At 34.9% G+C, this 12,369-nt stretch overlaps 1 pseudogene across 1 annotated transcript; it reads right to left on the reverse strand.

Annotated features, from left to right (window-relative positions):
• Window positions 1–2,325: 2,325 nt before the first annotated feature.
• LOC144443780 (arrestin domain-containing protein 3-like) lies at window positions 2,326–12,313 on the reverse strand (annotated as a pseudogene). Its single transcript, XR_013481701.1, has 7 exons — window positions 12,094–12,313; window positions 9,833–10,003; window positions 6,297–6,541; window positions 4,997–5,179; window positions 4,238–4,438; window positions 3,831–4,039; window positions 2,326–2,897 (listed from the first exon to the last, which is right to left on the reverse strand). The product of XR_013481701.1 is annotated as an arrestin domain-containing protein 3-like (transcript).
• Window positions 12,314–12,369: the final 56 nt, after the last annotated feature.

The following is a 12,369-nucleotide window of genomic DNA, read 5'->3' on the forward strand; positions in this document are numbered from 1 at the left end:
TCTGTGTTTGTAACTCAATACATCGCAAAAGCTAAAAAAAAAAAAAAAAAAAAAAAAAAAGTGGAAAAAGTTTGTTATTGGTATGTACAATAACAAAGTTTTTTGCACATTTTTACACCTTTTGTAATCTTTTGCGATTCATTGAGTTACAAACAAGAACTTGGCATATATTGTTTCAGATTGATTTTTCAAGTAGGAAGCCATGATCCAATCTCAATCCTGATCCATATGGCCACTGAATATGATTGTTTATATTTTCAATTTGATGATACTAACAATACACACACACATATCAATATAACATGGACTGCTGACAACAAGAGACTATGTTAACTTTATAGAACTAAGAATTACATATGTACCATAAAACACAAACACATACACACACAACTACATAATGAAGCCCACACTTGTGTATAGATCAATTCTTACTTATTGGGTTTACAATTCTTGTACACATTGTAATATAGATGTATTCAGATTCTAATAAACAATACATTTAACTATTCTACGACAAAGTGTTATGGTTTATATTGTACTCTGTACTTCCTTTTAAGGCACCCCAAATTACTTTTCTGTTTTCTAGTTTCCAACTAATCAATATCTTGGTAGAATGTATTGTTTATTGCTGAAATTTTGGATCTTTAATGAAATGAAAATGCTGGGTTCATTGTATCCTGATGTTAAAGCTGCCCTAACTGCAAATAGAATGTGTTTTTTTTTTCAAAATGCTTTTGTTAGGTACGACTTGTTCGTAATATCGTACACCCAGAATAGTACTGAATTACCTATGGGTAAACATAGTTTTTGTACCTGTCTACACAATAAATCAAATCAAATTGATTTTTGGGTCTACACCCAAAAATTAGCACCCTCAACGGCAATCACGATTTCAACCTGTTTCTGTACTGCTTATGGATAATATCGACCCTAGATTAACATGTATAATGTCTGATCATTGATATTTTAACAATTTTCAGTGAATAAATTGTGGTTGTCTGATCGAAAATTGATACTCCAGTTATAACTAGTACAGTAGTAAACATGGTGACATTCAAAACCTAGCTTTTGCTCAAGATTCAAACTTGCCGCTATACTACCTACAGATCAGATAGTATTGACCACTAATTAATAGATACAAGGTCTTTTTATAAGTAATTGACTAATTTTTAATGAATGTATCTTTGGTTACTTGATGAAACAAAAAATGTCCCAGTTGCAGCTAGTGTAGGTTTGATACATGTTGTGATGAAACATAGGAATATGGTCACCTAAGATACAAACACTAGATTTTCACACTTGTGTAAGGACACAGACACACACCCAAATTATGGACACTGCTATTTAATATTTAATTATCTTTACTCATCTTTAAAATCAAATACAGTACACATGGTTTACTAACATCACAAAAACATCTAGATTCACAGCAATATGACACGTCCTTCAATATCTTGACTGGTACTCTATCTACCACACGAGGGCGCTAAACAGGGCTGAGCAGTCTACACAACAATATGTTTCAGTCTATGTGAAGGCTGCAGAGTACTACAACCATATGTCATACAGTGAAGATTGTTGATCCACAAAATTAGTAAAAAAAAAAGAATATGTGATACCGTATTTCATTGTTAATATTCAGTTAAGTGTTCCCTCTAAGGTTTTTTTTCCCAATACACAATTACATATATATACAAGGTATGAAAATGCCCCTTGTCCATTCCCCATAAATATTTACCAAAATTGAGTCTGGGAGGTTGCATAAAAAGGATTTGCCTTGTACATCGAGAAAATAAATGTTATACCTTTTACAAAAGTCTTCCATAAATTCTCTTCACCATATTATCTAGCAATTCATCTTTTTAATAAAAATTAACTAATTTTGGTCCTTCCAACTATACAAAACATCATCACTTTCTATGCATTACAGCTAAACCTAACACTCTACAGATAAAGAGAAGGATATTTGTCTGAAAATGTGAAAGTTTTTTCTCGTAAGGCCAAATAAAAAAAAAGTGTGTTTCCGTTAACCCAACTGACCCTAGTTTAAGCCTCCGACCTTAAACATTTTTTTTAAACATTTAAGAGAAGAAATTCGTTGTCTTCCTGACCTTCGTGCGTATCTGTTTTCTTTCCCCAGTGATGTCTGGTACATATTTCATCAAACTATCACAGAAGGGGTGACCAACATTTTGTTTGTTTTTACTTTTCAAAAAATACTTTTCAAAATAAAAACAATTAAAAATATAAAAGATAAAATAAAATACACTACTTTCTGAAGCCATGTTATCAGAAACACAATAATTTTTTTTCACCTAAGGTTACTAATCCAAAGTCAAGTAAAGTCATGAATATAGAAATCTGATAAAATTGACCATATTCTGTAAACTTAATAATCATTCGTTCTTCACCAAATAGAAAGCCTGGAATATTTGTATTGTACCCATTAATAAATACCACCATACACCTACAGTTTGCTGGATTGCCATTCTGGCAGTTTTCATAAAATACAAAAATCACTTAGTGAAATAGCAAATTGTTAACTCCATGTGTGTTTTGTTGACAGTCCTACAAGATACCTTATAGTGAACTGACACACTGTAGAGTTGTAATAAGGGTCCCTAACTCACTGGTACCACATATATGCTTTCTTAGCAGCTCTACGTGCCACCTTATATGGCATATATTTCATGAAAAAGAATCTCACAGAATCCTCCCCTTCTGAGAATATTTGCATTTCATGTTGGACTTCCCTTGGTTTTCGGTAACAAGTATACTTAGGGTAATAAGGCACCTTAAGGTCTGTAATAACTTCCTTGACGTCATCATCATCAGCTGGTTTACGGATATGTAGTGGTGATTTCACCTCCTCATAGGATTCTTTAGGCAGTTCTCCTCTAGATGTATCCACTGTAGATAGAGAAAGAAAAGAATTGTTAATTGTAGTTGAGAAACTTCAAACATCCATACCAGAATGACATCACAGGTCAACTGAATGACATCACAGGTCAAGTATGCCAGGACTGAATGTTTCTTTTGCCTTCTGTCAATCACTCACTCTCATTGTCAAACAATCTGATTAAAATCTGATGTGGTGAAAGCGGCTAAATGCTTTATGTACCTCTATTTCCATCGTTTTGTGTCATTTGTTTTGATCACTGCCTTTATGAATATATCTTTGGTTACTTGATCCAAAAAATGTCCCAGTTGCAGATAGTGTAGGTTTAAGTATGCTACAGTAGGTAGAAAACCACAGGTTTCCTTTAATATGCAGCAAACATTACCCTGATGAAATGTATAAACTCAGTTTGAACTATATCTCACACATTCCATGACACTATGTCCTTACCTGGTATTCCTGTGATACATTCCATGACACTATGTCCTTACCTGGTATTCCAGTGATACGTTCCATGACACTATGTCCTTACCTGGTATTCCAGTGATACATTCCATGACACTATGTCCTTACCTGGTATTCCAGTGATACATTCCATGACACTATGTCCTTACCTGGTATTCCAGTGATACATTCCATGACACTATGTCCTTACCTGGTATTCCAGTGATACATTCCATGACACTATGTCCTTACCTGGTATTCCGGTGATACATTCCATGACACTATGTCCTTACCTGGTATTCCGGTGATACATTCCATGACACTATGTCCTTACCTGGTATTCCAGTGATACATTCCATGACACTATGTCCTTACCTGGTATTCCTGTGATACATTCCATGACACTATGTCCTTACCTGGTATTCCTGTGATACATTCCATGACACTATGTCCTTACCTGGTATTCCTGTGATACATTCCATGACACTATGTCCTTACCTGGTATTCCGGTGATACATTCCATGACACTATGTCCTTACCTGGTATTCCTGTGATACATTCATGGCTATAGAGGGATACTTCTGTACGAGCAGCTGGTTTCCATGTGTACACTTCATCACATGGTATATTACCAATAAGGACTGGTACTACCACTTTTATGATAGTTTTGGCCAAATTTGCAACTTTCACAGTAAACTGTAACATGACAAAAACAAAAACAAATTTAACTCTGTAATTATCGATATCGATGACCTTTCCAATAGTGCAACTTTTGTTTGTGACCTTTTTACCTATTTCTGAGAGAAAATGTGAAGTTTAAATTCAAATGGATCTGCATCTGTAATCATTGCAACCGAGTTTCAATTTCTGCTGTATTTAGCTCCCCTAACTTACCTCTAATTGATACCTGATATCAATATTATCAAAACCTTCAAGTCCTGTAGGGGGTAGTGGTGGTATTTCTATGTCACCTTCAATTCTCCTGGTGACCTCTGCTTCAAGGCCAGGACCTTTGACCTTGGCCAATTCAATAGTTTCTTCTCTAAGACACAACTTTTTGGACGAATCTCGTCTCTGACCGTAACAGGATGCTATCTACAAATAACAAAGTATTACATTTATGATTTGAATTTAAATTTAAGGTTGAGATACAGGTTTTGCCAGGTTATACATTCTAGGTTCTAAAGTTTATAAGATATAGTACTGATAGAGTTGAACTTTTGTTCAAAACACAAACTTGAAAATTTTACCTGAAATATTTGACTGCCCACTTCAGTTTTGTCAACAGATTCAGTACATGTGAAGCTTATGGACATGTGAGCCTACTATGGGGTGATGGGTTCCTGGAAGTTTATATCACCCTTCGTCTCTGTTCAATCATAGACCCTTTGTTGGTGGTGGAGGTTCTATGGTTCAATGATAGTTTAAGTGCTTATCAGACAGTTTTAGACATGGTGACTTCGATGATCTTGCAGTATACATTTTGGGGGACTTCCAATGTTTACACTATCTTGATCACAGGGTGATTAGATTTGCACAACAGAGGCACTGCCATCACCCACTTGTATAATCTACCACATCGAACTATAATAGTTTTAGTTTGTAATTTCCTTGACCTAAGTTTCCAGAGTAGTAGTACATAAAATGTTGTACCTGTACTAGAAAAGCTTTCATCTTCTTCACCCTATGACGACTATGATTTATGATATATGTTTTATAATGAATCACTTCTCCTGGTACATAGCCACTTCTATCAGTTTGAACTTTGACCTGGATAGTTTTTAATGTGATACATCCTTGGGCCACTTCAACTTCAAGACTTGAACCAACAGGATTCTGAAAATAAACGGACGAGAGAAAAAACATCTAATTATTTCAGTTAATTTCAGTGATGTCTTTGACTGCCCCATTTTTTTCAAGCAAGACTTACAATACAATAAAAGGATTTGATTTTCACATTTGACCTTGTCCTAGGAGGTCAAGGTCAAATCTAAGGACTGGCAACTGAAGGATATTGAAATGGGTTAAGACACTTGAATTGAGTCTATATATAATAGTTAAAGTTGAGATGCACTTTTGTCAGCTTGTGTTTTCTACTTTGCCATAGAATGCAATTCAGGGAGGTCTGCACTATAAAGGGTTCGTTCTTAACTGCTCTCAGATTTGAGCAAGGGTATACATTTCATGCTAAAACTTAAACCATAGTTTTTATCACAGTGATTAAAGTTCTCCTATACAATTACATTGTTATACATTGTATAAATAATTCTAACCATATTTTTTTATGTGTCTGTTAGGTAGTATTATGAAACTAACGTATAAGTAATGTATCTAAGCCAAAATTGTATGACCTTGTCAGAATATACAAGATGTTACGTTTTTGTATTATTAGAAATGCTCTCCTTTTTATCGTAAAGTGTGGGTGTAACGACACTTTTAGGTTGCAGGTCTTCACAAAGCCTTCCTATCATACATACGATTACCAATGACGTTCCCCCCCCCCCCCACTCAATTCCATGAGAATTCATGTAGCCTTACTGAGGCTGGGTCAAAATGCCATACTCCAGTTAGCAACTTGCTGTTATATTTAAAAGAAGCATCACATGAAGGGTGCTCCGGGTTAAGGAAAATGGAAGTGCCAACAGAAGGACAGTACGTGTAAAAAAATTCACATAAAATGAACTTTAAGAGATTCTAAATTTCAGATCATTGATAGCAAAGAGAGCAAATCCATTTTAATTAAGCCAGAATTCCATAATCTTTGACTGTCAAACATTGAAACAGGACAATTTTCAATGTATGCCACAGTACTCCTGGATTCTTGCCTTCACATCCAACAACTGCAAACTTTTGCTTCCAAACAGCGCCCCCAGTGGCCAAACAATAAAATAGTTTCTTTTTTTCAATAACTCGAATATTTGGGTCCTAGAATGACACTAAACAAATACCTTACCCTGATACCAAGCCTTTCATTTAAATTAACTGGAACACCTCTGAGTGAGAATCCACGAATTTGAAAATGTTCATCTTTCCAAGTTCTATCCATTCGTGCTTCAATGTAGTACCGCACATAGCCATATTGACCCTCATAGGATGCAGGTAAGGGTTTCTCCGGTATTTGGAATTTGAATGGGAAGAGGTATCTTCCAGTGCTCACTGATGGTGGCAAACCATCCTTGGTTACTGGTCTTTCATTCCCTGATGATTCAAATCAGTAGTCAATATTACTAAGTATTTGTCATCTTGGCGGGAAAAACAGGAAATGGAAAGAAGTACCACAACTGTTCTATAACTGTCACTCCTATATCCAATTTCTGAGACGATGGACAATAACATGTAACTAGTTTGTACAATTGTGTACATCATCAAACATTTATAGTAATTCATACCTTTCATTTGATGGTCATGGATGAAATAACTGTACTGACAAAGTTTATGAATGAAAAAAAAATTGACATGCAAAAATTCAACACAGTAAACTAAACGAAAATTAATGACCAAGAAACCATGTACATCGAAGAACAAGTATCAAAGACTTACCCTGAATGAACTGAGAGAATACCAACTGAGATAATATTATCAACCTGTATGATGTACAAAGAATGCATAACCATGCATTGTAATTTGTAGCTATACCAGATCTGTGGAACCCACATGCAAAAAATAGAGTACCTTGTTATAACATAACCATAATACAGTCCAATAATTTTGATGGTGTTACGTGTAATGCATAGAAAGATGAAAGATAGATAGATAACAGACCCATTCAAATTTTGTTATCGGTCAGAGACAGACAGACAGTTTTCCTAGGGATCTCTCATATAATCACATAAGACCAGGTAGAGAGTGTAAAGTAAAGACATGCATCTGTCCAAGTGGTCATTTCATATTTCACATACACTCAACAAGATATTATGCTAGGGGATGTCTAATAATTATCCTATAAACTCAGGAAGATACGGCACATATGATCACATTTACACAAAGATATTGATAGATATTATGTATAAGCAATGTTAAAGGAATAAATTTCCTTTTTTGCTAAGAATATAAAAAGATTAATTGCATGAATTAGCCCATAGGAAACAATACTTTCTTCAGGGTCAGAGGTCAAGGGTTAGATTGCATTGCATAATTTATATACTTCAGGGTCAAAGATCAGCAGTTAAGCTTACACACATGGTACAGTTTACTATGACATGATTACAATGCAGCTATATATATACCTGCAGATTTCATGTAACATCTATATTAGTACAGATATAGGCATAATATATTTACATGCTAAGAGGTTACAGCTGGTCCATTTCATTATTTCCAGTGTCTGTTTCATTACAAACTGTGGTGGTTTGAGATCACAACTTTCTATTCGTAACTAAATGGTATATTATAGCAGAAGAGCAGATATCACTTGACAATTTTTATAATAGGCCAACAACATCTAACAACATGTTTGTGTCTCTTGAATTACTACATCAAATAATCAAACTGAGTATACCATTTCAATATGATAATCAACAAGGAAGTTCTCATTATGGAAAGCAACCCGCTTGTGGGTTTTAGGATTTTTTTTATTGATCATTAAAGATTGATTGATTGATTGATTGATTGATTGATTGATTGATTGATTGATTGATTATTTGACTGACTGACTGACTGACTGACTGACTGACTGACTGACTGACTGACTGACTGACTGATTGATTGATTGATTGATTAATCAAAGATAATACTGTATGTAATGAGATCAGTCTGTGGGGATTAGGGTCAGAAACATGTAAATTGTACTACAACTGTTCAGTTTTATAAATGTTATATATAGGTAGTATGATGTCATTGAATGCTAAATACCAATGGTACCATTGTAGATTGAATCTAATAAATGAACTCTCAATAAATGCTAAGGCTAAATCAATTAAATACATTGTTTACTGTCCTTAAATATCTCTATAACCTACCAGGCACACAGGGGAAAAAACATACACAGAAAAAACAAAATGCTAGCATGTCATGTAAAATTCACTTCCTGTTGATTCTTTTTCTGATTGTATCTAAATCTACTACACTGGTGAAATGTCAATGTCAAAGTTCAAAGTTAGAAATATGTGTAGTTGTTCTGACGATATTTAAATGGTCTTTAAATTTACAATAATATAAAACACTGCCTTCAGCAGATATTTTGAGCAAAACAAAATTTGTTTGTTTCTTCTAAATCTACTGACAAACCTACCTGCATGTGAATGGCAAACAACGAATTTAATTGATGGCGTCAAATACTGCGATAGGAAAGTGTATTTTGTATTGATTCAGATTCTAGGCAAAGTATGAATGACACTTTATGAAACATTAGTGAGTTGACAACGCAAACGACTTAACAATCAATGAAAAATATGCATAGTTGGGTGGAGGTTAGGTGACTATGGTGTGTTGTGTTGTGTGTTGTGTGGTGCATTGTGGGGATGGACAAGGGGTGTGCATTGGGTAGGGTTTAATGATCGCTCCAAAGTCTAGAGAATTAGTACATGCAGATTTATGATAATGGTACTTGGAAAATAAGGCACTTTAGCATTAAGCCCTATTAAGCGGTGACGGATCACTTCATCCAATTTCAACTCGTCCAATTTTAACTCTTCTCATTCAACTCACTCCAATTTCAACTCGCCATGTTGTCAACTCGCCTCAATTTCAACTCGCCCCAATTTAAGTGCGGATTTGTGAGCTGATTGTATGTGTTTTATTTTTCATTATGTTCGGATCAAAAGTCTGGGTTTTTTTTCTTTCCAAAATGATGGAGGGATAAACCAAATTGGAAGTCAATATAATGGACACACAATGTTTTTACATTTACCATCTTATAAACGCAATCGTGACCACATCACAATATTCTTAATTCCACTTCCAGGAATTGTCAGTGACTAAGGTAATCATACCAAACTTTGTACTTTATTGCAAATTACTTTACTAATACGACTATACATGATTTTGAAAGAGTGGGAAGAGTTTACAATGGGATTAGTTGAAAATGGGGCGAGTTGAAACAGGACGAGTTAAAATTGGAACAATGTGAATTGTAATCCTATGAAGCCATGCCTATTACTGTATTTAGAACTATTAGAATATGGTCCTAAATACTGTCAATAATATGGACTGGATCGGTAATATTATCTGACAGTGTGATCATAAGTGGAGAGAGAGTTTATATTCAGATCTGACTGTTGCTCATACCCATCTTTACAAAATAAATAATGAACATCTGGTTCACTACAGGTCATTTCACTGATGAGTTCAAACTTGTCAAGAAAAACAAAGCAGATATGAATAATTTGAATACCAAACACTCATACTATTATGCAAATTTACAATGAGTAACATCATTGGGGAGAACCCCCAGAGGGTATCTGTGATCAGTATTGGCAGGGGTGTGTCATCCGTGCCTTTAAACCCTGCATACTGCCCTCTATGTTGACTGTATGATAACTTCAGACATACCTGTTATTGATGACATAGTTCTATGTACAAACCATGTGTCATGTCCAACATAGCCTGTCATTTCATGTCGAAATAATGTCTTGTAAGCTTCATGGACTACTTTCCTATAGTGTCTGCTCACATATTCTCTCCACTTCACACAGGCTTCACCAGTAAACTTGATATAAAACCCTATAAAAAAACAAAAACTGATTTAAGATGTTTTAACGTGATTGCCATGGTTGTAAATTAACCATGGTAAGACAGGGAAGAGAGCCTCAAAGGCTCATATAATCCCTAGTAGTGTTCATGTACTGGTCTAGTCTAATTTTAAAGTCCACAACAGTTTGGCTTGGATGATGTGCTTTGGTAAATTGTTCCATTGAGATATGATGTGCTGAGAGATGAAATATTTCCTAATATCCATATCTGGCTGTAGATTGTTTAAGTTTTAGTGAGTGTCCTCTTGTCCTGTTGGTTTGGTGAAGCTTGAATAAGAGTCCCTGGTCACTTTTGTCAAATATGACTTTGTTTGCCTGATTGACATTCATGTCTGTTAGTAGTCATATTATGGCCATTCATAATCTTAGCTTTAGTGTTCTTTTGGGAACCTCCATTACAGAGAGACCATCAGGTAAAAAATTTGTACCGTGGTACCATAATTTTGGAGGGTTAAAATAGCCTGGTCACCTGTGAAATGCGAGTGGATTTTTACCAAACATCTACCCCTGACTTGATCACTTTTACTTTTATCTCTGATTCAACAACACTCACAGCCAAGAACACAAGAATTTATTAGAGTCTTAAAAGAGACAAAACTACACTATACAAATATTTACTACAGCATGGTACTAATAGGAACCAGTCAATGGAAATATGAAGTACTATACTTGGTTGCCACAACTTTTTTTCCCCATAATTTTTGTTATTATTTTTTTTATCTTTCACATGTTATTGTAGTCCCTAAAGTCTGTCTGATCACCTTGTGTCCATGCTCTATTAGCATCCCATATGACTTTAATACTCATTCTCAATTGTTTACATACAGACATCAAGCTAGTGTACATATGATACCACCAATAACTAGCAGAGAGGTATATATTCAGCTAATCAGAATAAATTGTAAGTTTTGGAGTATTTTTTTAATGGGTATAACTTGTAAAGAGATAAATGTTATAGCTATAAGGACTTTAATCACAATGCATTTATTAAAATCCTTGAGTGAGGCCAATAAAAAAAATTACATGTTTCCGACAACCCAACCAACCTAAGTTTAAGCCACCAACCATAATATTTTTTAAAAACATTTAAAATAAAAAGATAAGAATTATCCTTTAGTCTTCTTGACCTTCTTACATGTCTGTTTTTTCCCCCAGCGATGATGTCTGTACATATTTCATCAAACTCTCACAGAAGGGGTATTCTGACCGACATTTTGTTTGTTTTGGGGTCAAAGCAATATTTTTCAAAAATAAACACAATAAAAGATAAAATAAAATGAAATAAATTCCTGACCTAACCCTATTTTCTGAGGCCATGTTATTGGAAACAGATTTTTTTTTTTTTGCCTGGTTAACCAGTAGTGAATGGTAGTGTATAAAATAGTGTAACTCAATCTACTCTCTCCCTTCCTTCCAATGCTAAGTTACAAATCATTGCTAATGTGTAAACATGAACCTAAACACATTATATAGTCTTTAGGAGTCACTTGCTGGCTGGGCCTAATACAGGAAACTTATCATTTAGGCCTATCTGGAAAGCAACTCATCTTTAGAGACGGCAGGAGATATGATTGTTATAGTGTATTTCACTTTTCTTGTCATTATCCTGACTGTATTTGATATTAATTCAAAGTATCTTGTGAGTATTGAGTCTACCATTCATCCATTCATTCACTCACTCACTCACTCACTCACTCACTCTACTCACTCTACTCAGTCACTCACTCTACTCCCTCCCTCCCTCCCTCCCTCACTCACTCACTCCCTCCCCATCCCTCCCTCACTCACTCAAATAACAAAATTATGAAAAATGATTAAAATGATGACAATCAAAATCATCAATAACCATCATAATAATAATAATAATAATAATCATCTACATTATTATCATCATCATCATCATCATCATCTTCATCATCATCATCATCGTCATCGTCGTCATCATCATCATCATCATTTTAAAAATGCAGCCACTATACCAATGCATAAAATTTCCTATGAATCGTGTGTGTAACGGTGTTGTTTCTAAGTATAGCCATAAACTATGTTGTACGGATTTACCTCGTATGGAGGTTGCGGGGTCGACTTCGACGTGCAGCCAACCCGATAACGTTTCGCCAGATGCATACACCTCTTTATCGTTGTCGAATTCTATGCGAAACAATTTCACTTTCATCTTGTGGGTTCCTTATCCTTCCAATGGTGATGTTCCTTACCGAACCTCAATCTAATGGCCTTGTTTCCTGCAGAAAACCACAAAGGGTAACATATGTCGGCGTAAAATAACCACTACAGAATATTAATATTAATATAATATTATTAGAATGAACGGGTTTA

Source organism: Glandiceps talaboti, chromosome 12, assembly GCF_964340395.1.
Source record: "Glandiceps talaboti chromosome 12, keGlaTala1.1, whole genome shotgun sequence".
In the NCBI taxonomy this organism is placed as follows: Eukaryota; Metazoa; Hemichordata; class Enteropneusta; family Spengelidae; genus Glandiceps; species Glandiceps talaboti.